This window comes from Mirounga angustirostris, unplaced genomic scaffold (genome assembly GCF_029215605.1).
Source record: "Mirounga angustirostris isolate CCGP_5_RB_7025 unplaced genomic scaffold, mMirAng1.0.hap1 SCAF_12, whole genome shotgun sequence".
Lineage (NCBI taxonomy): Eukaryota > Metazoa > Chordata > Mammalia > Carnivora > Phocidae > Mirounga > Mirounga angustirostris.
In genome coordinates this window covers 107,954,153-107,977,090 of record NW_026991720.1, presented here as the reverse complement: position 1 = coordinate 107,977,090, position 22,938 = coordinate 107,954,153, and the positions used below count along the sequence as shown (strand labels likewise).

At 49.9% G+C, this 22,938-nt stretch overlaps 1 protein-coding gene across 1 annotated transcript in view; it reads right to left on the bottom strand.

Moving 5' to 3' along the window:
• LOC135362165 (TBC1 domain family member 22A-like) overlaps positions 1–22,938 on the bottom strand; it is a gene marked incomplete at its 3' end in the record, with an annotated part of 289,826 nt that overhangs the window by 4,730 nt on the left and 262,158 nt on the right.

Here is a 22,938-nt window from a genome sequence, read left to right as displayed (position 1 = left end):
GGGAGAACAGTGAGCAGCACCCATCCCAGGCCACTGGTGCACCCATCACCTAGCGTGGGCAGCTCATTCCCTCCGTGTCGAAGGGAACACCGTGTCCATCAAACTCTCTTTGCAACAGAATCCATAAAGTGGAGTTTCTGGGTCAACACGTATACAGTGTGGAAGGTACAAGCCTCAACTTCCAACATCCCAGGTCTGCTTGTCCACCTTGAGCCTTGTTTGGGAAGCAGGGGTGGGGACCCCTGGGGCTGTGACCTGTGGGAGGGGTGGGGAGGGGGAGCTCTGAGTGGAGTGACCAACGTACCCGGGGTGACCTGCCCAGCAGGGACCCTCCCGCCCCCAGCCCCTCTCCTGACCTCGTGCACGATGCCGAGGGTGTGACGGTGAAGGTGCTGGCCCTTGGCTGGCAAGTTCCTTAGCTGGTGCTGGAGCTGCTCAAGCTCCAAACCGGGCTCTGATCCCAGAGCTGGCGTGAGAGCCGAAGCTGCAGCTGCCCCAGTCTCGGGAGCTGCGGCACGCATCGGTGGAGGACCTGGCTCGAGCTCTGGGGCAGGTGCTGGAGCTGAATCCCCCTCCAGAGATGATCCAGACCCGGTTCCACACTTGTATATGGCTCTCGAACCCACGAACGGCTTTCCTCCCCTGCCCACTTCATGGATGACAAAACTCGGGACGGTGACGGGACCGGCTCCATGGGGGTAATGGCTACGGGGGGGATTCAGACCAAGGATCCTGCATCCCCTTCACCACGCGCCCCACGCGGCTCGGTCCTGAGCTGCCAGACGGGGACAAGGGCCTGACCTGCTGCTCCCGGCAGCTGCCCCCAGCTGAGCAGAGACAATTGCCGGGGACCTGAAGTCCCCGTTGCACCTCTGCTCCAGCCAGCCCCACGCGAGCAGGGACCGTGCTTCCTCACCGCTGGGTCCCCAACCCCCAGAACAGTGCCTGGGAGGTGGTAGCACTTCAAAGTTTAGTGAATCGGTGGGATTCCCCCAGCAGCACCGTGATGCGGTGGATGTTGTTACAGATGAGAGGTCTGGGCCACAGAGTCTTGTGTTCATGCTTTCTTCCACGCATGCATCACCCACACCTGTGTCTGTTCGCTGGAACGCAGAGGGGACCCCCAGACACCCTCCCTGCCCTCGGAGCTCCCAGCCTAACCGGTGGGTCAGCATCTCACCCACGGTCAGCAAGTGGGCGATACAGAGCTAGAGCACCTCGAGCACGAGACCTTGCATGAGCCGTGGAGCAGCTAAGATCTCGAACCATCTGACGCACCAGAACGTGCCCCGGCACTGACTCGAGGCAGCCGTGGAAGCAGCTCGAGAGCCTGAGCCAGGGCCCCGCACACTAGAGCCCCTCCAGCTCCGACCCGCGGTCCCCCTCCAGAGGCAAAAGCAGCTCCGGGGTGAATTCCAGAGCAGAGCCACCTCCACACCAGTTCTCCCACCCGATCCGGCACCACTGGCAGCGTGAGAGGCAGCCCGAGAACGAGAGCCAGGTCTCGAGGCAGCTCAGCGCTGCTGGGGGAGGCCGGTTTCCTCTGAGAAGGCACAGGGACGGGCTGTGGGGATCAGCACAGGGTGATCCCCCTGGCAGGGTGGTGATCTTCTCTCCTCCTGCTGCTTCGGCACCATCTCGAGATGGAGAATTGGCCGCTGCCCTGGGGCCGGTCACCGCTGCAGAGTCGACGCGTCTGCGGAAGCAGCTACAGACCCAGCCTGGAGTCCTGACCTCAGAGAGATATGCCTTCAGTACACGGAGACAGGTGCAGACGCTAACTCTGCCCAGCAGCGGCTGGAGACCTTGATCAGCTGAATCTGCGTGTGCCTCCCTTTGCTGATGTGAAAAACGGGGATAACAGCATCGACTTCAAGGAGCAGTGATACAGTAACAAGGAATGCTCTTTACGAGTTCCTGGCAAGGGGCGCCTGGGTGGCTCAGTCAGTTAAGCGTCCAACTCGATTTCGGCTCAGGTCAAGGTCTCAGGGTCCTGGGATCAAGCCCAGTATCAGGCTCTGTGCTGAGCATGGAGTCTGCTGGAGATTCTCTCTCTCTCTCTCCTCCCACTCGCTCTCTCTAAAGAAATCGTTAAAAAGAAAACAGTTCCCGGCATACAAAGTAAGCACCAAGTAAAGGTGAGCCACCACCACGGCCACCACGGCCACTGCCACAGCCACCACGGCCACCACGGCCACCGCCGTGATCATCATCTGCACCACCTGTTTCTCCAGCTCCTCCCAAGAACTGCTGAACTGAACACCATAAACACCACGCCTCCGTCCTGGAATGTAACCACCTACGAGCAGAGCCCGCGGCCCACACGTCTTGGTGTTCCAACACCGACTGCCACAAGGGCTTTTACGGAAGTCTATGGAATGGACTGAAACCGCCAGGAGACCAGCACTTTAAAAGCTGAAGTCATGGCCAGCCCACAGACTCTGAGGAGGCTTGGCTGCCAGAAATGTGAAACTGGACAAGTGGCTTTTCCCCCCCACCCCCAGGCCATCCTGTGGCCTCTCTTAGGCACGAGGGGACAGAGATAATCGCCTCCACACAGACATAAACCTCTGTCCTAAAATCAACCCCTACTTTCAGTTTGAAGGATCTAGAAAATAAATCAAATTTTTGCATCCATCCGAGGATATGTTTTCCTTTTATAAAAAAAAAATAATGATGAAAAAGGAAGTACCTTAACTTTACAAAACCTGGGACCAATTCCTTCAAGTTGTAAGGTTAAAAAGCACTGAATGAAAAGGTTTATTAAACACAAATAAAACATGGAGCATGTAGACTTTAATACTAGCGGAGGAATTCAAATTTTAAAAGATTTTTAAGTGAATCCAATCAGCATCAAATAGCACATGAAAAGGTGCCTGGCAGCACCAGTCATCAGGGAAATACAAACCAAAGCCACAGGCTATGGCTGCGTGCCCACGAGCACGGCGGTAACAGAAAGACAGCGGCTACCACGTGTGGGTGAGGATGAGGGAGACCAGAGCCCTCCCACGCTGCTGGGGGGGAGCATGAGATGCTACAGCCCCTGTGGAAACCAGTCCCGCAGCTCCTCCAACAGGTAAACACTGGGCCTCCACGTGACCCAGCACCTGCGCTCTGAGGTATACGCCCAAGAGAAACAAACACACGTGTCCACCCACACTCACGGCGGCATCACTCACAACAGCCAAAACGTGAACACAATCCAAATGTCCATCAGCCGATGAATGGACAGACAAAATGTGGTCCAACCATAGAATGAGATCCTCAGCCTTGAAAGCAATGGCATCCGGACACGCACGCTACAACGTGGAAGAATCACAAGGACATTATGCTGAGTGGAAGAAGTCCGTCACAAAAGGCCACATACCACATGAATCCAGATATTGTATGAAAGGTCCAGAAGAGGCAAATCCACAGAGACAGAAAGTAGACTAGGAATTGCCAGGGGGTGTGGGGAGGAGGGCTGGGGAGTGAGCACAGATGGGCACAAGGGTTTTTTCTAAGAGGTGGAAATGTGTTGGAACTGGTGGTCATGGTCACACAACTCTGTGAATTCACTAAAAGCCATTGAATTATCTACCTTAAAAGAGAGGCAGGTGCTCAGGTAGGTAAGGAGGGGGGCAGACTGATCAATCAATCGCTTGATCAGACAGACTATCCCAGCAAGGGACAGGGAGAGCTGATTTCCTGTCCCCTTTTCAATCACAGTCCTACCCCGGTCCTGCCATGCAGTGGCCCACTCCACTGTTTCACTCTGCCATCCGTGACACACGACCACTTCAGGCCTCAGCTATAAGACAACTTTGTTCTCTGAGCCGATTTCTGCTCAAGGAGATACACTGCAAAGTTCTGTCATGTAGAGAAAAATCACAAAGCAGCTTCTGCCCACAGCTCACGGCTATGGGGCCGATGGCAGGATGCCCACCATCACCAGCTCCGATGAGCAGGCCACGGGGCTCATCACTCACACAAGGATGGGGGAGGCGGGGAGGCCGGGAGGCCAGCCCTCGCCAGAAGTGAGGCAGGCAGCTCCCCCCAGAGTACATCTCTCTCCTCGTAATTACATTAACTGCAATTAGCTCTGTCCTCCTTCATAATTCCTCTGCTCTGACACCTGCTTCCAGAAGTCCTCTGGCTTGTGTTCAACCCCATCTTCCTGCAGGCGTTAGAACTCGTGCTTGCCTACCCCATGCTCCCAGAGGCACAAAGCCTCTCCAGCCCACGGTTCTGGATGAGCATGCCTCTGTGTGCACCCTGTGTCTATTTTCACCAACCAATGGACACCTAGTCTTCGTAGCAAAATGAATTTCTCCTGTGTTCAGCCCTGAAATAAACTTAGCAATGACAGATACTTCATTTCTTCCTCATAATTCAATCGCCCTTAAGGAAAAGTTTCATAAGTAATTAAATTGATTTTCCTTTCTGCTCGGGACACAGATCTATTTAGAACCACAAAGGAAGAGGAAGCATGACTTGTCAGGGCGGACGCCTTTGGGAGTCTGGCGGCCGAGCGCGGGAGGAGCAGCGCCTCCCGGAGACCAGCTCGCAGGAAGCCTCTGCGGACGGGGAGCTGAGCGCGCCCCATCCTTCTTCCTAATTGACATGGGCTATATACATTATACCCAGAAGGGTTTCCCTGGGCGCTTTCTGGATCCAAAAAGGCTCTTAAATATTAATGCGGTTTGAATCCTTCTTGAACACTATTCAATTCTTATTATTGAAGCAAAAACGCAGACGCACATTAGCAGCACAGCTAAGCAGCTGCAAGAGTGTGAGCGAGTGACCACTTCTAATTACCCACGAGAGAGTCCCTGAAACTCCCCGAGGAAACCAATTGTGACGGGGATGCATAGGGCCCTCAGAAGTCCATAAGACGTCTTTATAAAGAATGAGGAGAAAAACACCTCAGAACAAAGTTAAAACAAAACAGAGACGGCTCTATTGCTGGTAGTTAACGCGGACAGCATACAGAGCAGCCTGCCTTCCCCAGTGAAAAAGGAAAGCACAAAAGAACCCTGGCACTACTCACTCTCCCAGGCCTGGAGTCCAACCTGCTGCAAGGCCCCATGACCTTGACCAGGTCTCTCCAGTGAATGAGCCTGGTTCTCCCGGCTGGAATATGGCATCCTTTTCAGACCGAATACACATAGAACATTGGGCACAGTGCCCGACACACCAAGAGTAGGCATTCCTGCCGGAACAATCCCAAGGCCTCGTTTTTCTTGCAGGGAGTGGGAAGAAGAAGGATAAAGGCCGACCATCCAGGTCCAGGTTTTGCAAGTTAACTTACCACAACACCAATTTTTAAATTTGAATTATCAGCTGGCCACCTGCAGAGCACACACAGGCCCCAACCCCACAGAGCAAGGGGCGCATCTGCAAAGCCCGGCTCTGCCCCCCCACGGCCAACAACACCCACCCAGGCGCTCCAAAGCCGCTGGGGTCCCCAGCGCTGCCCCGAGTACAGAAAGGTGACAGAAGCCCTCTCTGCCATTCACTGAGACACAAGAACCAGGGGTCATCACAGCCTTCCGGAGCCAGGCCACGAGAGAGGCAGCGCAGGCGTGCCCCCCCAGTCCATCTGACACTGACCTGCAGTGACTCCACACCCACATTTCCAGAAGGCTCTCAGACACCCCAGGGGACCACCTGCAGACTACAGACTAGATACTGCAAGAACCCACAGCATATCAGGGAAAATGACCATCATTTGTCATCTGAATCCCATACACACTTTATGTTTATGTATTTTTAAGCCATTTTACAAATAATTTACAGAATTAAGAAAAGAGGGAAGGTAAAAGACAACTTTGTTAGAAATTTTAACATGATTTTAAACATAGTTGACTTTTCCCCCATATTTTCCTAGTTTTGAAGATACAAAAGGCTCGAAATAGACAACAGCCCTTGCAAACAAATCATTGCTCACAGTGTCATGACTGAGGCCGGATCACACCCGTATTGTAAACGCTGGTGACAACTTACGGACTCCTGTAGTGTGTCGCTTGTTAGGACTGTGGTTCTCGCTCTACCAACACTGTCAAAATGCAATCATGGTTCCAGGTTTCAAAGTCTTCTCTGATGCATCCTCACTTGTCATGACTTCTGGTTCTTGCACTTGCTTTGTTCAAATTCAATCAAATTCCCAGATTTCAAATTCATCTCCAAAAGGTTTCGGATGATTATTACTTGTAGTTCGCCTTATTGTTTTCAAAATTCAATACTTTTTTTAAAAAATGTATTTATTTATTGGAGAGAGAGAGAGCAGGGGGAGGAATAGAAGGAGAGGGAGAAAGTCCCAAGCAGACTCTGCACCAAGCTCGGAGCCCGACACTGGGCTTGATCCCGTGATGCCAAGATCACGACTTGAGCCAAAACCAAGAGTCAGTCACCCAACCGACTGAGCCACCCAGGCGCTCCCAAAATTCAATACTTTTGAGTCTGTTGTGGGCTACAATTTTGTTGAAGAGAAGATAGTGATCTTCTCTGCTATGGAAACACAAAGAATTTTCACTTTTTGATTTATGGACACCAGTTAGAATGATGAGCCAGTGCTTGTCTCCATTTATACAACTTCCTCTTCACATCTTCCAGTCACCTCTTGAGCACACACCTGCTTTCAGCATTTGTCACCTCTATCCAAGTCTGACCCACAAACGTCAGTCATGGAAAATCAAAGAATACAGATCTTTTTGGCAAGAGAAGACAGTCCTCATAATTGCCACAAAATATTATGTGATGAGGTCCTTCCTGTTGAATGATGAACTGGACGAGAAAGCAGCTTTCCTTCATGTCCTGAGAATTCCACAGTTCACTCACTGATATTTGCACCTGAGATGCTGTCCACTGAACATCGACAGGACGTCTAGACGGCTGCTCTCTACCTCTCTGCACCCAACTTCCAATGCACCCAACAGTGGGCAAGGGTCTTCCTCTGCCATTCTCCTCTTCATCATTATGGGTGGAATATAAAAAATGCCAAATGGGGGCGCCTGGGTGGCTCAGTCGTTAAGCGTCTACCTTCGGCTCAGGTCATGATCCCAGGGTCCTGGGATCGAGCCCCGCATCGGGCTCCCTGCTCCGCGGGAAGCCTGCTTCTCCCTCTCCCACCCCCCTTGCTTGTGTTCCCTCTCTCACTGTGTCTCTCTCTGTCAAATAAATAAATAAAATATTTTTAAAAAATAAAAATAAAAATAAATAAAAGCTTAAAAAACAAAAGACTGCAGGGACACCTGCAGTCGGTTAAGCATCTGTCTGCCTTCCACTCAGGTCATGATCCCAGGGTCCTGGGACTGAGCCCCGCATCGGGCTCCCTGCTCCACGGGGAGTCTGCTTCTCCCTCTGCCTGCTGCCCCCTGCTTGTGCGCGCTCTCTCTCTCAAATAAATAAATATAATCTTAAAAAAAAAAAAAAAGACTACAAAAATGCCTCCAGATTTCTTTCACACGTTGTTGAAAGACAATGCAATTGTCTGGGAAACACAATAAGAAACGTGAAGGATCACATAAAAGGGATGGTTTATTTCACTACGACATGATTCTTCTGGATGACTCCATCTCTTATTCTTCCACCCTCTTCCTATTTGAGTCTTAGTTTTACCAGAGTTAAGGATAATCAATGAGTAATGATAACACAATTCCTAGGATGAAAAACCAGCAAAGTATTTTAAGATACAGAAAAAAAAAATAGATCATTAAGATCTGACACTGGGGTGCCTGGGTGGCTCAGTTGGTTAAGCGACTGCCTTCGGCTCAGGTCATGATCCTGGAGTCCCGGGATCGAGTTCCGCATTGGGCTCCCTGCTCGGCGGGGAGTCTGCTTCTCCCTCTTACCCTCTCCCCTCTCATGTGCTCTCTGTCTCTCTCATTCTCTCTGTCTCAAATAAATAAATAAAATCTTAAAAAAAAAAAAAAGATCTGACACTGTATCTTCGATTTATAAAAAGGTCCAATGGACAATATAGTAGCTGCAAGACAAGAATGGATTTTACTCTATTTTTCAAAAGTAAGTAGATTTTCTCCCTGAGCTTTGAAGAACGGAATAAAAGTCATCAAATATCAAATCTTACAAAGTTTGAAATGTTCAAACAGTAAACTCAAAAACGAAAGTACTGAATTGGACCCTGAGGGTCTACAGAAGGTTAACAGCCTTCTTCAAAACTAAAGAACATGTCTGTAGCCTCAGGCCCGATCATGGGTCCGCCAGAGAACCCTACATTGCCCCCTCCCCCAAAAAACCCAAGGTTATGTTTGTGAGGTGTAAATATGAATCCTGAGAATAACACTCTTAACAGAATTTGACAAAACTTTATTTTTTTAAGATTTTTTATTTATTCATTTGAGAGAGACAGAGAGCACGAGCAAAGAGAGCACAGCAGGGGAAGCAGCAGGCAGAGGGAGAAGCAGGCTCCCCACTGAGCAGGGAGCCCAATGCGGGGCTCGATCCCAGGACCCTGGGATCATGACCTGAGCTGAAGGCAGACGCTTAACGGACTGAGCCACCCAGGCGCCCCATTGACAAAACTCTGAACAGTCCCTCAGTCGAGCCTAATTACTGAGGAGCAGAGCAGGTTAGACATTCTCGGGTCAGGTCAGTAAGTGCCAGGACTGACTTTCTGCTCCACAGGCCTGGTGTGTCCACACACGCAAGAGCTCTGTGAGCAAGGCCCCTCCTCACATTTTGTTCTTTATTCAGGGATCCATCACAGAGCCTGAGCGGCTACCTGAGAGTCCTTGTCCAAATCTGACAGAAAGATCCATAATTACCTCAAGCCTGTCTCATGCTCTTCTTGTCTCTGCCTGTCCGCAGACCTTGCTTGGTGATGGAGGTCATCAAAGGGGGACCTAAAAGCCGCCCCGAGCCCGGGGGTGGGCGGCTGGGGGATAGGGGGCCAAGGCAGGGAGTGCTCGCACTGCTTGCATATCGGAGTTATTTCTGGAGGACTCCTAACTCCTGAGCGCTCCCAGCCAGGGAGGCCGTGCAGGACGCCCAGAGGGGAAGGCACACAGTGCCCAGTGGACCCCACCCAGCAGGACAGGACACACCTGCTGTGCCGTCCTGGGCACGCCATCCCCAGCCTGAGCCTCCCGTGCCCCCTGGCGGGCACGCCCACCTGACATCCAGGAAATAACTCTCCTCCCTTGCACCTCTGTTCGCCGCTCAGAGGGACACCATGACTATAATCATGCCTGACTCTAGTTTCTTTAGAAACTGGTCCTGGAAAGAGCGGCACATGCTAGGCCTGGCGCTGGATGCTAACGGCTCCAAGGCAGGAACAGGTGGTTGGCGGGCCTTCCACAGAACATCAGTCAGGAGGGAGGAAATGCAAGTAACAAAGGACAACAGCAGCTGCCAAGCCACCCATCTCCCAGTGTTCCCTCTCAAAACAACACCGAACACAAAGGGGAAAATAAAATTACAGTAAAACCACGGCCACATAGCTTGGAAAGTGAGACTGCCCGCCCTCAAAGGAATGGTCGTGAGCAGATATGCACCCCATCTCAGCATGCCGTCCCCCTCGCTCCCACCACCCACCCACACACTGAGGGAGAGCGAGCGGAGCCGGCCACTCCTCGCACAAGCATCCGTGCCATGGACCTCTGAGCCTGAGGGCCAGCACCACTCAGGATCATCGGTGCGGAGAAACGGGCGGTCAGAACACGACGCCACACTGCAGTCTGCACCGGCCCACCTCCCGCTCTGCTCCAACAGGAGCACGCTGCTGGAAAGCACGAGTGCGGGGTGGTGGCCGTGGTGACGCGGGGCACCCGATGGCTGGCCTCGGGCAGCCCCGTCACCGCGCAGAGCCTCCCGGGCCCCGTGGTGACGTGGGTCCTCAGGGACGGCCTGGGTGATGGCTCTGAGCGCGCTGTCGTCCGATGCAGTGAAGTCGCTATGGTGCACTTCTCTCCGTGAATCAAGCCTCACTCTGGCTGGCAGAGCACACGTGCCTCCAAGCTCACACACGGTTGTGTATGTGATCAGAAAAGAAACCTCCGAAGACCAGAATAAAGTATTCCTTCACAATTAATCAATCTGTAAGCAGGGATTTTTTCCCCAAGTTGCAGCACAGAATTGGAAATACAGAGAAAACAACAGATCACTGAAGATATCGTAAGGATCTCGTAACTGAATGCCATCAATTAAAAAAAACTCCCAGTGAAATTTCTATGGGTAAAATAAAAACGTAGGACATGCCAGAGCCACAAAGAGGGAAAAGCGCACCTCCAAATCGAGCTGCGTCAGGGCACTGGTGACCATACCCGCCCATGAGCTGGTCTGTCGCACGCACAGAGTGTCCCCTCCACGGCCGGCCCCCCGCGGGCACACCGTGCAGGGCGGTCTCACCAGCACTGTCCGCCATCCGCAGCTGCATGGGACCCAGGCCAGTGCCCCAGCCCGAGAAGCTGTCACACCTCGCCAACGGCTCATGTGACACACAGTACTGGAAGGACCTGTGTGCAAGAACCTGTGTGTGAATGACTTGGGAAACTGGTACAAAACTGGTAATAACTTGGTCTGAAAGTGGCCTTGGGACTTTCATGATCACCTTGGAAACACGTCGGGACACTGGAAGGCAAAGAGGACAGTCATTGATGCGTGTCACCTAAGAACTATTCTGTGAGTCTCCGACTCCAACAGAGCAGAATATAAAAAGGCAAGGAGAGCTACCGTCTATGGGAGGAAGGATGAGGTTCTTCAAATGTAAGTGGCGGAGCCTTCTGTGAGCCTACGCTGCCCTGCAAGGCTTTAATGCTCACGGGGATTCCTGACCCAGGCCCAGGAAACAGGGTCCATGTGCAGAGTGCGGGGCCGGCTGTCCCTCCGGAGGGAGGACCTGTGGGCACGCGCATGCTTCACAGACCCAGGAGCAAACCTTCTTGAGAAGGAAGTCACCTGGAAGAGGCTGTTGGTCAAACATTGTGCTTCTGCAACATGGGCACATACAAGCTTGAGCACTGCAGTCCCCGGCTTCCCACCCCATTGCTGTTCTACTATACACACCTGCATGCACGCGCACATGCACGCACACACACACCCTGGTCTTTCCTGAGTTCCTAATTAGGCCAGCTGAATAAGATTCTTGCAGGCTGAAAACTCAAATGTCAATACTGCAGAGTGTATTAATTACTCCTGGCTCTCCAATTAATTCACCAAGTCACTTAACATCTTTGAGCTCTAGCCTGTGTCGAACAGGCTCACACGTAAATACTAAAGTATCTACCAACGAATGCAGTGCATGGGTAAGCACACAGACACAGACGCTGGTCCTGTCTCCAGCCAGCATACCAAGGACCCATTCATAATTAAAGCCAGAGGGAGATGGCAATCTCTTACGTGGCTGGCAGGTGTAGGCCCTCAAGCATCTTCCCGGTAAATACCCCACAAATGTCATCAAGACTTAGAAATACTGACAAGCATGATGCAGAAACACCTCTTCTAAGAATGCGTGACAAGGAAATAATCCAAAATGCGATCAAGAATTTATTTACAGATACTGTAACAGTGAAAAAGCAGAAACCACACAGATGTTCATCAACAGAAAACCGCCAGGCTATGCCATCTCCTGTCACTGGAATGAGGGCCCTCGATGGTCTGAATGTCTCCATCCCCCTAAAATCCACACACTGAATCCTGACCCCCAGAGATGATGGCGTTAGGGGTTGGGGCCTTGGAGAGGTCCTTAGGAAGGAGCCCCCATGAGTGGGGTCAGTGTTTTACAAGGGCCCCACAAAGCTCCCTTGCTCCTTCACCACGGGGGCACACGGCGAGGAGAGAGGATGTCGGCTCACAAGCAGGGGAGAAGCCTCCACCACTCTGAGAGGTAAGTTTCTGTTGGTAGAAGCTACACACTCTGCTGTTTTGTCGTTGACACCCTGCTGGACTAAGATGGCCTCTACTTTCTTTTTAAAGAGCTTTACTGAGAATCAACTCACATGCCACATAACACAACCACTTAAAGTGGTTTATAGTCTATTCGCTAAATTGTGCAACCACCAGCACATCTAAGTTTAGGACGTTTTCCACCATGTGCCCATTAAAAGTCAATGCCCATGACCCCCATTCTGTCCCTAAGACACAAGAGACCACTAATCTACGTTCTGTCTCTACACATTTGCCTGCTGCAGATATTTCGTATCAGTGGAATCTGGCACCGTGTGGACGCTGTCTGGCATGGCTCACGTCGTGTGCGGTCCTCAGGCCCACCCGTGTGATACAGCGCGTCAGCGCCTCACTCTCTTCTCTTGCTCTGTGACGTCACACCGTCTGGGTGTACCACCCTTCACTACGGTGTGCATCAGCTGATGAACACCTGGGTTGGCTTTAATGAACGATGCTCCCACGAATGCTCACACAGTAACTGTGTCCAACTCTCGAGAAATGCCAGATTGTCTGCCGGAGTGGCCACACCAGTCTCACGTTCCCCTCAAAAACACAAGAGACTTTGAATTCCCCCGCACCCTTGCTAACATTTGCTACTGTTCCCCTTTTTGATTCTAGCTACTGTGGTGGGTATGAAATGGTGAACCTCGCTGTAGTTTCTTCATGTGCTTACTGGCCATTTATACACCTTCTCTGGAGAAATTTCTGTCCAAACACTTTGCTCATGTTTTAATTAGCTTGTCTTCTTACTGATTTTGAAGAGCTCCTTATGTTATTATGGATTTAAGTCTCTTATCAGATACACGATTTGCTAACATTTTCTCCCATTCTGAAGATGTCTTTTCACTTCCTTTGAGACTATTGCTTACAGAACAAAAGTTTTAATTTTGATGTTATCCATCCAAACTACCTACATTCCTCTTTTGTCACCTTCACTTTTGGTGTCATACCTAAGAAGACATGGCCTAGCCCAAGGTCGTAAAGATCTACTCCTATGTCTTCTCATAGCGTTAGCTCTTCCACTGAGGTCTATGATTCATTTTATTTTTGTGTATGGAGAGACCCAGGGACGTTCTTTTTTCTTTCTTTCTTTTTTTTTTTTTTTTGCAAGTTGAGACTTAGTTGTCCCAGCACCATTTGTTCAAAAACACCATTTTCCCAATTTAATTGTCTTGACATCCTTGTCAAAAATCAACTGACCATAAACATGAAGATTTATTTCTAGACTCTCAATTCTTTTCCATTAACCTACATGTCTGTCCATATGCCAGGATGATATTTGCTTGATTGTTGTAGTTTTGTAGTAAGTTCTGATATCAGGAAGTTTGAGTCCTACAACTTGGTCCTTGTTCAAGATTGTTTTGACTATTCTGGGTCCCTTAAATTTCCATATGAATTTAAAGATAAACTTGTCATTCTATGCTAAAAAGTCACTATGGCTTTGACAGGGTTGCAGTGAATCTTTACATCAATTTGGGGAGGGCCACCATCTTAACACTATAAAGTGTTCCAATCCACGAACGTGGGATCCATTTACTGAAATCTTTAGTACATTTCAACAATGTTTTACAGTTTTCAAAATATAAATCTTATACCTTTTCACTAAATTAACACCTAATTTTATTCAATTTGATGTTAATGTAAATGAAATTGTTTTCATATTTTCATTTTTGGATTTCACGTTGCAAGTGTATAGGCATATAACTGATTTTTTAAAGATTTTATTTATTGGGGGGGCATGAGCAGGGGAGAGGAGCACAGGGAGAGGGAGAAGCAGACTCTGCACTGAGCGCAGAGCCCAAAGCGGGCTCACACTCGGGACCCTGAGATCATGACCTGAGCCGAAACCAAGAGTCAGACACTTAACCAACTGAGCCACCCAGGTGCCCCTATAACTGCTTTTTATATCTCGATCTTGTATCCTATACTCTTCCTGAACTCATTTAGCAGCTTTCATAGTTTTTTAGTGGGTTCCTTTGGATTTCCTATATACAAGATCTTTCATCTGCAAAGAGAGACAACGTTTACCTCTTCATTTCCATTCTGGATGCCTCTTGCTTCAATTTCTTGCTTAACTGCACTGACTAGAACCAGTGCAATATTGAAGAGTAGAGAATGTAGATACCCTTGTCCTGCCCCTGATCTTAAGGGGAGAGCTTTCAGTCTTTCCCAATGACTATGGTGTTAATTGTGGGTTTTTCATGGATGATCTTTAGCAGGAAATTCTTCTATTCCTAATTTGGTGAGTGTTTTAATCATGAAAAGGTGCAAAATTTTGTCAAATGCTTTTTCTGTCTCAGTTGAGGTCATTATGTGGGTTTTGTCCCTTACTCTGTTAACAGGTGTATTGCACTGATTGATTTTTATATGTTGGACCAACCTTGCATTCCTGGGATAAATCCCATTTGTCATGATGCATAACCCTTTTACTATATTGGTACATTCTGTTTGTCAATGTTTTATTGAGGATTGTTACATCTATCTCTATAAGGGATATTGGTCTGTGGTTTTCTTTCCTTGTGATGTCTTTGTCTCATTCTGATAACAGGAAAATATGAGCCTTATGGGATGAACTGAAAAGTGTTCCTTCTCTTCTATTTTTGGAAGTTTGTGAAAGGGTGGTATTAATTCTTTATTAAATATTTGGTGGAATTCACCACTGAAGTCATCTGGTCTTAGACTTCTCTTTGTAGTTTTTTTAAATTAGTAATTCAGCCACATATATATTGCTCTTATATACTAATACCAATAAACATGGTCACACACACATTGAGACAGAGAGAGAAACAGACTTATTTTAAGGAATAGGCTCACATAATTACGGGGACTGACAAGTCTGACATTTGCAGGACAGACCAGTGGGCTAGAAATTCAGACACATTCTGTGCCTTAAGAAGAATTTCTTCTTCTTCAGGAAATTTCAGTCTTTGCTCTTAGCCCTTCGACTGACTGGATTAGCCAACCCACATCAAGCAAGATAATTTGCTTTAGTCAAAGACTACTGATTTAAACGTTAATCACCCCTAAAGTATACCATCACAGCAGTGTCCATGCTGGTGTTTAACCAAACAAGGGGCACCACTGCCTCGTCAAGTTGGTACAAAATTACCATCATAGTCAGTTTGGGTAATCTGTGTCTTTCTAGGAATATCCCCATTACATCTACATTACCTGATTTAGAGAGCTGTTCATAGTGTTCCCTTAATGCTGTTTATTTCTAAACCCACTCATGATTTTAGTGATGTGAGTCTTCTCTTCTTCCAGGTTAATCTAGGCTACGGTTTGTCTACTTTGCTGATATTTCTGAAGAACCGGCTTTGGTTCTGTTGGTTTTCCCTATTGTTTTTCTATTCTCTATTTCATTTATTTCTATTATAGTCTTTATTTCCCTCCTGCTGTTTGTTTTGGCTTCAGTATACTCTTCCTTTTGTGGTTTCTAAAAACCGAAGAGTTAAGTTAATGATTTGATGTTCTTTCTACACTGTCATTGAAGACCACAGATTCTCTTGGAGTCCGACATAGATGTATCCCCTAAGTTTTGGTATGTTGTGTTTTCTTTTCCATTCATCTCAAAGTTACTTCTTAATCTTCCTTATGATTTCTTCTCTGACTCACTGCTTATCTCTACACATTTGCCAATTTCTTCACATTTCCTGCTATAACTGATACCTAACTAAATGTCCTTGAGGTCAGAGAGCACTCTTTGTATGACTCCCATCCTTTCAAATGTACCGAGGCTCACTTTATGGCCTGGCACGTGGTCTGGAGACTGTTCCACATGCACTTGGGAAGGGTGTGTGTCCCACTGCTGCTGGGTGCAGTGCTCCGGAGACGAGTTAGCTCAGCTGCCGTTCAGTCGCTAGTCTTCTTTCTAGTTGCTTGCTGACCTTCTGTCCAGTTTCTCACCCATCATTGAAAGTCGCATGTCACTACTTATTAAAAAGACATTTCAAAAAATGTTTTAGGACTTCAGAAAATGCTTAGATATTTAAAAAAAGCAATATTAGAATGTGCTTGCATAACATAATTGCTACCATGTAAAAAAAAGTACATTGACACGAAGGCCAGAGGAAATTAACAAAACATGCAAGTGACACAGCTTCTGGGCCGTGGACCCATACTGTCACGGAGTTTTCTAACTTTTAACAAGAAGGCCATTACTTGGATTATCAACATGTTTGTAAATAGAAAATATGACTCCGTATGAGTCACAGGCCCTGCAAGGACGTGGCACCTCACTGTCACTGCTGGGGCTGCAAAACCAGCAGCCCTCCCGGCTCTGGCTCTGACGCCCCGATTCCCAGGGCCCTCTGCCCCCCTCGGTCCCCACAGGAACCAGAACATCCACAGGAAACTCCCTGTTCTCACGCTCTCTGGGAACAACGAAGCCATGACGAACACACACGGAAGCCATGCAGAAGACGCACCCAGCAGCCGCTCTGGTTCACGTGACCCGTGGAGAAAACAAAGCACAATGAGACAAGACTTCAGTGCAAACAAAGGAAGTGAGGGCGACAATTTCTGAAACGAATTCATCATTGGCAGCAGCTCTTCTTTCCCCACTGTGACCAGAGCCCAATTTATACTCCAAGAGTGGAGACAGGCGAAAGAATGACCACACCCTCTCACTGTCGGTGAATCGCAAATCCCCCGCATGATTTCCCCCACGCGGCCTGACTGGTTGTGGGGGCTGACTTCCTGTGTCAATCAGGCATTAATTACAGCCCCACAAACCCCAGCCTGTGCCAAGTGCAAATGTGTGCTGACCATCTTCTCTGGGCAAAACTAACGTACTGAAAAACAACCTGTACTTTTGAGATTCTGACTTACATACAGGAACATAAAAATATTCGTAATTTTCTTAAGTGAGTACATTGTTTATTCCAGTTCCTTTCCATATTTGCTGTCAAAAGTAATTTCCTTTAAGAAAAAATGACACACAGAATCAAGTAGATTGGAGCTTAACACAGGCTGATAATGAGAACCAATGGACAAACAGCCCTTGCCATCCCAACCATTCTTCCCACAGGCCCAACCCACACACAGTCAGCCTGAGGCGTCCGTCCAAAGTGCCCCACCAGAACTGTTTCTAAATTTAATAGCACAGATGATAGGGGCTGGGGGATGCTGCTCTGTTTTTCACCCTGCTGAAAATGCTTAAAACTAAAATATAATTCTCTGCTTAAATTGTGCAATGCAAGGTGAGGGAATGGTTCTTAATTCTAAATCAAATTTAACACTGTTAAAAGGAATATGACAGTTGCCACTTGAAAAATACAGTGTTTACTTTAAAATTACAACATGCCTGGAGGGAAAAAGCCTACAAAAAAAAAATCCAACAACAGTAGAAGGGTTTCATGAAATATGATATATTATCTCAATGGAATATTATGTGCAGGAGGTAGAAATCATCTTTACAAAGATTTCTTAATGATACAGGGGAAAGCTTGTTATAAGGTTAAATGGGAAAAGAGCACAAAACAGAATTTTATACACAATATGCCCTCGACTAAGTAATTACAATGCACAAAGAAAAGACAGAGGAACTATACCCAAACAGCTGGTACCCTGGAAGGCTGACGTGGGCCTGGCCCCATCCTGCACCTGCCTGCCGGGACACACACAGGACAGGAACCAGAGTGATTAGTAATGAGCAACCGACAGTGGCCTGACACAGAGGACAGGTGGAAAAACGCAGCTCAGGCTCAAGGCTAGATGAGCCCTCCCTACCCCCGTGCAGATCTAGATGCTGGGACCCACCTGCGGACCTGAGCCTAGGAAGGAAGAAACCAGGGCCAAGTTGGCTTCCCAGCCAACAGCCCAGAGAAGAGGCCCAGGCACTTGGAGGCCTGGCCGTGGGCAGCAGGAGGCCAGAGGATGGCTCACCACGGGAAGGCACTGGAACAGGTGACACCGTGACTCCACCCGAGGCGCAGAAATGGGGCCCGGGCAGATGCGAGACTCCCCCCAGCCAAGCAGCCACCCCTTGGGTGGGAAGCGTGAGTGCAGGGATGGAGAGAGAGGAGCTCCTTCCCCAGCGCTCCCTGCATGGCTGCAAAGAGACATACACCCAGGCTCCCCTTGTCAATGGTAGGGCTGTCAAAGTCAAGGACTCTGGCTCCCCGCCACACTGCCTCAGCTTCCCAGCTTCGCTATACTGAGCAGGTACTTCTACTCACACACTGAAAAGCATGTTTTCTAACTGCACGACACACACAAAAACCCCGCAGGGATCTGGCTCAGTACGGGCCCGCTGAGCTTCCAGTCTGTGCCAAGCACACTCACACGTGAGACGCCATCCTGCTTCAAGGAGCTGAAATCAACGGGGCTGAGAGGAGAGAAGGGAAACAACACGGCGACGCAGGGACGGGGCGAAACCGAGTCACGGGACCCAGAGGTCAGAAGGGACACCTGTAACTTCCACCTCATTTGAAAAATACCAAGCAGTAGCAAGTGTTGGCAAGATGTGGGCCCACGGGAACCCTCCCACGCTGCGGCGGGAACGTCCAACGGCAGCTGCCATGTGACCGCTGGGTCCACAGACGCCCAGAGATGAAAGCACGTGCGTGCCACGCCTCACACACGGGGTCACTGCTGCAGCATTGATAATAACCAAAAAGTAGACAGAACCCAAACGTCCATCAGGAGATATGTCGATGACTAGAACGTGCTGTATCCATTCAACCAGAGGTCATCTGACCACAAGAAGGACTGAAGTGCCAACACCTGCTACCTGGACGGAGCTTGAACGTGCAGAAGATGCACCCAGCAGCCGCTCACACACGGGCTCGAAGCTCTTCACACAGTAACTCCCGCGGGCCTCACGGCAACCAAGGCAATGGTGCCATGCCTTCCGATTCCCACGTCGACAAAGGCCATGCACAGCTGGTAAGGGGCAGAGCCTGGGTCTGAACCCCGGCGGCCAGGCTCCAGCGCTGAACGTTACCATGGGGCCCGATGACTCACCCCCAGCAGCAGCACAGGCCTGGACTGCTGACATCCAGACGCCAACGTAGGAGAGAGCCATAAACCTCCACCGTCAGGTCCCCGTAGACCCCTAACACATTGGTGACCGCAGGACTCTTGATAAGCACATTCAGAGCCACGCCTCTCAGCTGCCACCCCCAGGGCTACAATTCTCATCGCAACCCCCAGTGCAAACCTCTCCCCCAGCTCCAGATCAACGAGTCCGAAACCAGAATGGTCATCTCACCTCCTAAACCAGCTGCCTGTCCAGGACAATGGCACCACATCCACCTTGGACCCTAGGAACATGCCAGACTTCTCCTTCTCCTCACCCTCCGCTCCCATCAGCCTCCTTCCCCTCTACGTCAACCCCTTCACCACCTCGCCGGCCAGGCTTTCTCTCCAGTGCTGGGCCCTGCCTTCACCTGCCTCTGGGCCTGCTCCTATCAGCCCACGATGTCTCTCTATGCACACGGTCCTTGTTTTTGCTGGGACAGCGCGGGTCCTCTCTCAACCTTGTTCTAGACCTGCCTTCCTCAGGGGCCTGAACTAAGTCCAAAGTAGCAGCTACGTTGCTGCTTCCTCTAACTTCCAAAAGGTAAAATTCAAGCACCTGTCACATACCTGTTTCGAGAGGAAGGTGACATATCTACCAGGTGTGCTGGCTAGGCAGTCCTGCACACTCTGCCTGGCCTCTGGGTCAAGGATGCACTCTGCATGATCAGGCACCAAGGCGTGGCTCGGATCGAGAACGGGCACATTCACACATCGGCAAACCTAGCGTCTATGCACCTAAAGCTTCTTATCCCTAAGGCTTCAGCCCCTTAAATTCCCAAACCTTCCCGGCATCGGGCACTCTTCCACGGCGGAATTTTCTGAGCATGTCATCTACTCCCGTTATAGAACTCCACTCATGGGGACTCCCCAGGCTTCAGTGCGCCCTAAATGACTGTACTTACCAGCCTCCACGCCTGGACGGGCTCTGCACACTGCCACCCCACCTCTGAGATCACAGGAAGTCTCCTGACCTCCTCCCCCACCCCTCCTGAGGATGACAGCCTCCAGAGCCCACCCAAGACTGTGGGCCCATTCAGAGGGCAGTCAAGGATCTGTGCCACGTTTACGTAGGCAAGTGGTGGCTGGCATGTGCTGTGCGTGCACACACGTGTGTGCCTGTGAGCATAGATGTGCGTGTGCTAAACCTGCATCGGGGGACGCTGTGACCTTTGAAAGTGGGACCAAACGGCCTTTCCCCAGCAGTGTGAGGTGCTCCGCGAGGAGACCTGAGCCAGTGGCACACGACTCTGACCCATCCCAGCGCTGTGTTAACAGCCCTGGGAGACCGTCAGGGCCACTGGACCAGCTCCATGCTGCTCCACTTCCAGGCTACTCCTGTTCTCCCCTTGTTCCCGGCTTCCCCGTGTTCTCTGATCATTTCTTCATGCCCTGCAAGTTGCTTCCACCACTCATCATCCTGGCCAGCCTCCCCATGAAGATGAACGAACCCTCTGCAAAGGAAGCAGTCAATCTACTTGATGAGCCAAAGTCCTCCGAATCAGACCCTATTTGTCAACCCCAGATACATCAGCCACTGTTCACTTCCCATCTCCGTCTTTTTCAAGTCACAAAACATGGCATTAAAAGGCCGCTATGTGGCAGGACCTGCAAAGTCAGGACCCCTGCTGCTCAGAAGTGGCTGCCCCTGCCTGGGACATCACAGTCGTTGGAGCTGATGCCGGATTCCCCTCCTCCCTCGTGAACCAGCAGGAGCACGGCAGGCCTGGAGCCGGGGACGCGCAACAAACCCTCCACGGGCAAAGCCCGGCTCCCGATCAGGCCCGGCAGCTCTGCCCACCGCAGCCTGAGGGCGCCTGGAGGGATCTCACACCAGGAGGGGATTCTTCTCCCCTCAATTAATGGGGACTGTTTCCCAGAGTTCAGCTTAGAAGAAAGGAAAACCAAAACAACACACGCGTGTCCTGAGGACAGAGTCATGGGCATCTTTTGGGAGGGAGGGCGCACGCGGGCTGACCCCTGTGCCATTGGGCACCACGAGCGTCTAAACGGTCATGTGGGAACAGAATGCAGACCCCAAAGTCCTGCAGGACACTCAGGGATCCAAACCACACAATCCTATGACCAGGTTTCACCCTCTGAAAGAAAAAACTGTATCTGCAAGATCTTCAATAAGCAAAGCATCTAAGGTTTACCCGCTTAAAAACCCAGCCAACCAGAACACCTTCAGCCTAGTGGCTGGCAGCACGCGTGCCCCATGCCCGGGAGCTTCTGCACAGCGCCCGGGCTTCCCCGCGCCCAGCAGACTTGTCCCAGAGCTGCCGCGGGGACTCATCCTATGGGGACCGCCCTCCCTCGTCACCAGGCCCAGCATCACAGCAGGTCTTCCAGCCCGTCCACTGCACTCCTACACTCCCTCCACACGACGCCCCTGCTCATCCCACAGGGCACAGCTGGAGTGCCACAGAGTCGTCTGAGCCCTAGGCCTGGGTTTGCTTTCCTGCACCCCATGCACCTCAAGATAACACGAATATCTGTTTTCATTAAACTTCTTTGTTACTGGTTTAAAACCTGTCTTCCTACTGTAACCACAAGCTCAACGGGGCAGGAACCATACTCGCTTTGCTCGCCTGTGTCCCTACCACCCTGCCGAGGACCAGGAGATGCCCTCTCGACACAGGCTGACTTGAACTGACGCGGTCTCCACACGCTGGTGCTCTGCCCAAGACCAGCACCCCAGCGCCCGCCCATGAAGGTCTTCGTGAATGACACTACCGCACAGGAGGCTGGCGGGTTGGGCTCCAGGACACTTCAACAGACCTGAGGCTTTCTAAAGTAAGGAGAGGTGGACCAGGACCGACACACGAACACTCCCAAGTGCGGATGGCAAGAGGTGAAAGAACTCACACCCACCAATCATACCTGAAAGCCAGGACCAAAAAGTAAAACATGTCCACTTAAAGACACAGCCAACTGCCAGAAATAAATGGTGCGTTTCATACAAATGTCCCCAAACCACCCCGTACATCCACTCGATGCACGTGCGCGTCCTGGTGCATGTGCACACGTGTGTGCAGGGGGGTGTCACAGGAAGGCAGGACAGAGCACAAATCCTAGCTCCTCTGGTTCTTCTCTCTTCTAGACAATGACCACCACAGTCCGTCTCGCTGACGATTCAGGCAAACCCAGTTAAGGATGGCTTGGGTCTTACGGCATGAGTTGGTGGTAAAGTAGTTGAGACAAACTTACTTACCACATTAATTAAATGGTCTATTTAACATGGAATATCAATTCTCTAATCCCATCTCAGCTGAAGTTCTTCTTTCAATTAACTACCCCGAAGTCTACTGACAGGCCCTACTGTGCTAGGATCATTAAGAACATTTTCATTATCTGTCAAGGTGGGAGGAAGAAGCAGAAAGGCAAGCGCTCTCGGAGCAGGCTTCTCCCCTCCATGAGAGCCGATTAGAGACGGAGCCGTGGTGGTCCTCATTAGTTGCTTAGCAATGAAAGCCCTCCTATGAAACCAGCAACGCAAAGTGTGAGAGGTTGCAATAAAACGCACTGAACGAGCATGTTCTCGTCCTCAGAGAGTAATCTGTCCCAGCCAAACCTCCTCCCTCGGATCACAACCATGATGAGAAGCTGAAGCGGCTAAAGACACAATCTCATAAAAACAAACAAATATCAAGTCGGGAAGGTTCACGTGAAGAGAAATTAAAATTGGTTTTTAATAAAAATGCTACACGCAAACAGCAAATCCCTCCTTTGGTTATTTATTTTTTATCCACAGATAAATTAAAAAGTAGATCCCATATTTATATTTTCAGAATTTTTCTAAAGCTTAACATATGTTCATAACAGGTACAGTTATATTACAGTTGACTGCTATACCATAAATGGAGAAAAAAATACACAGCACTCAAAGAGAGACCGCACTGCCCAACCTAAATCTCCGTTAAACCAATTACTTTGCATGTAATTAACATTCCCATAAAATGAACCGCTACTAACATCAAAGGTAGAAAGGAGACAACGTGCTGCAGAATGCAATCAAAGCTCAGGTTTTAGCTT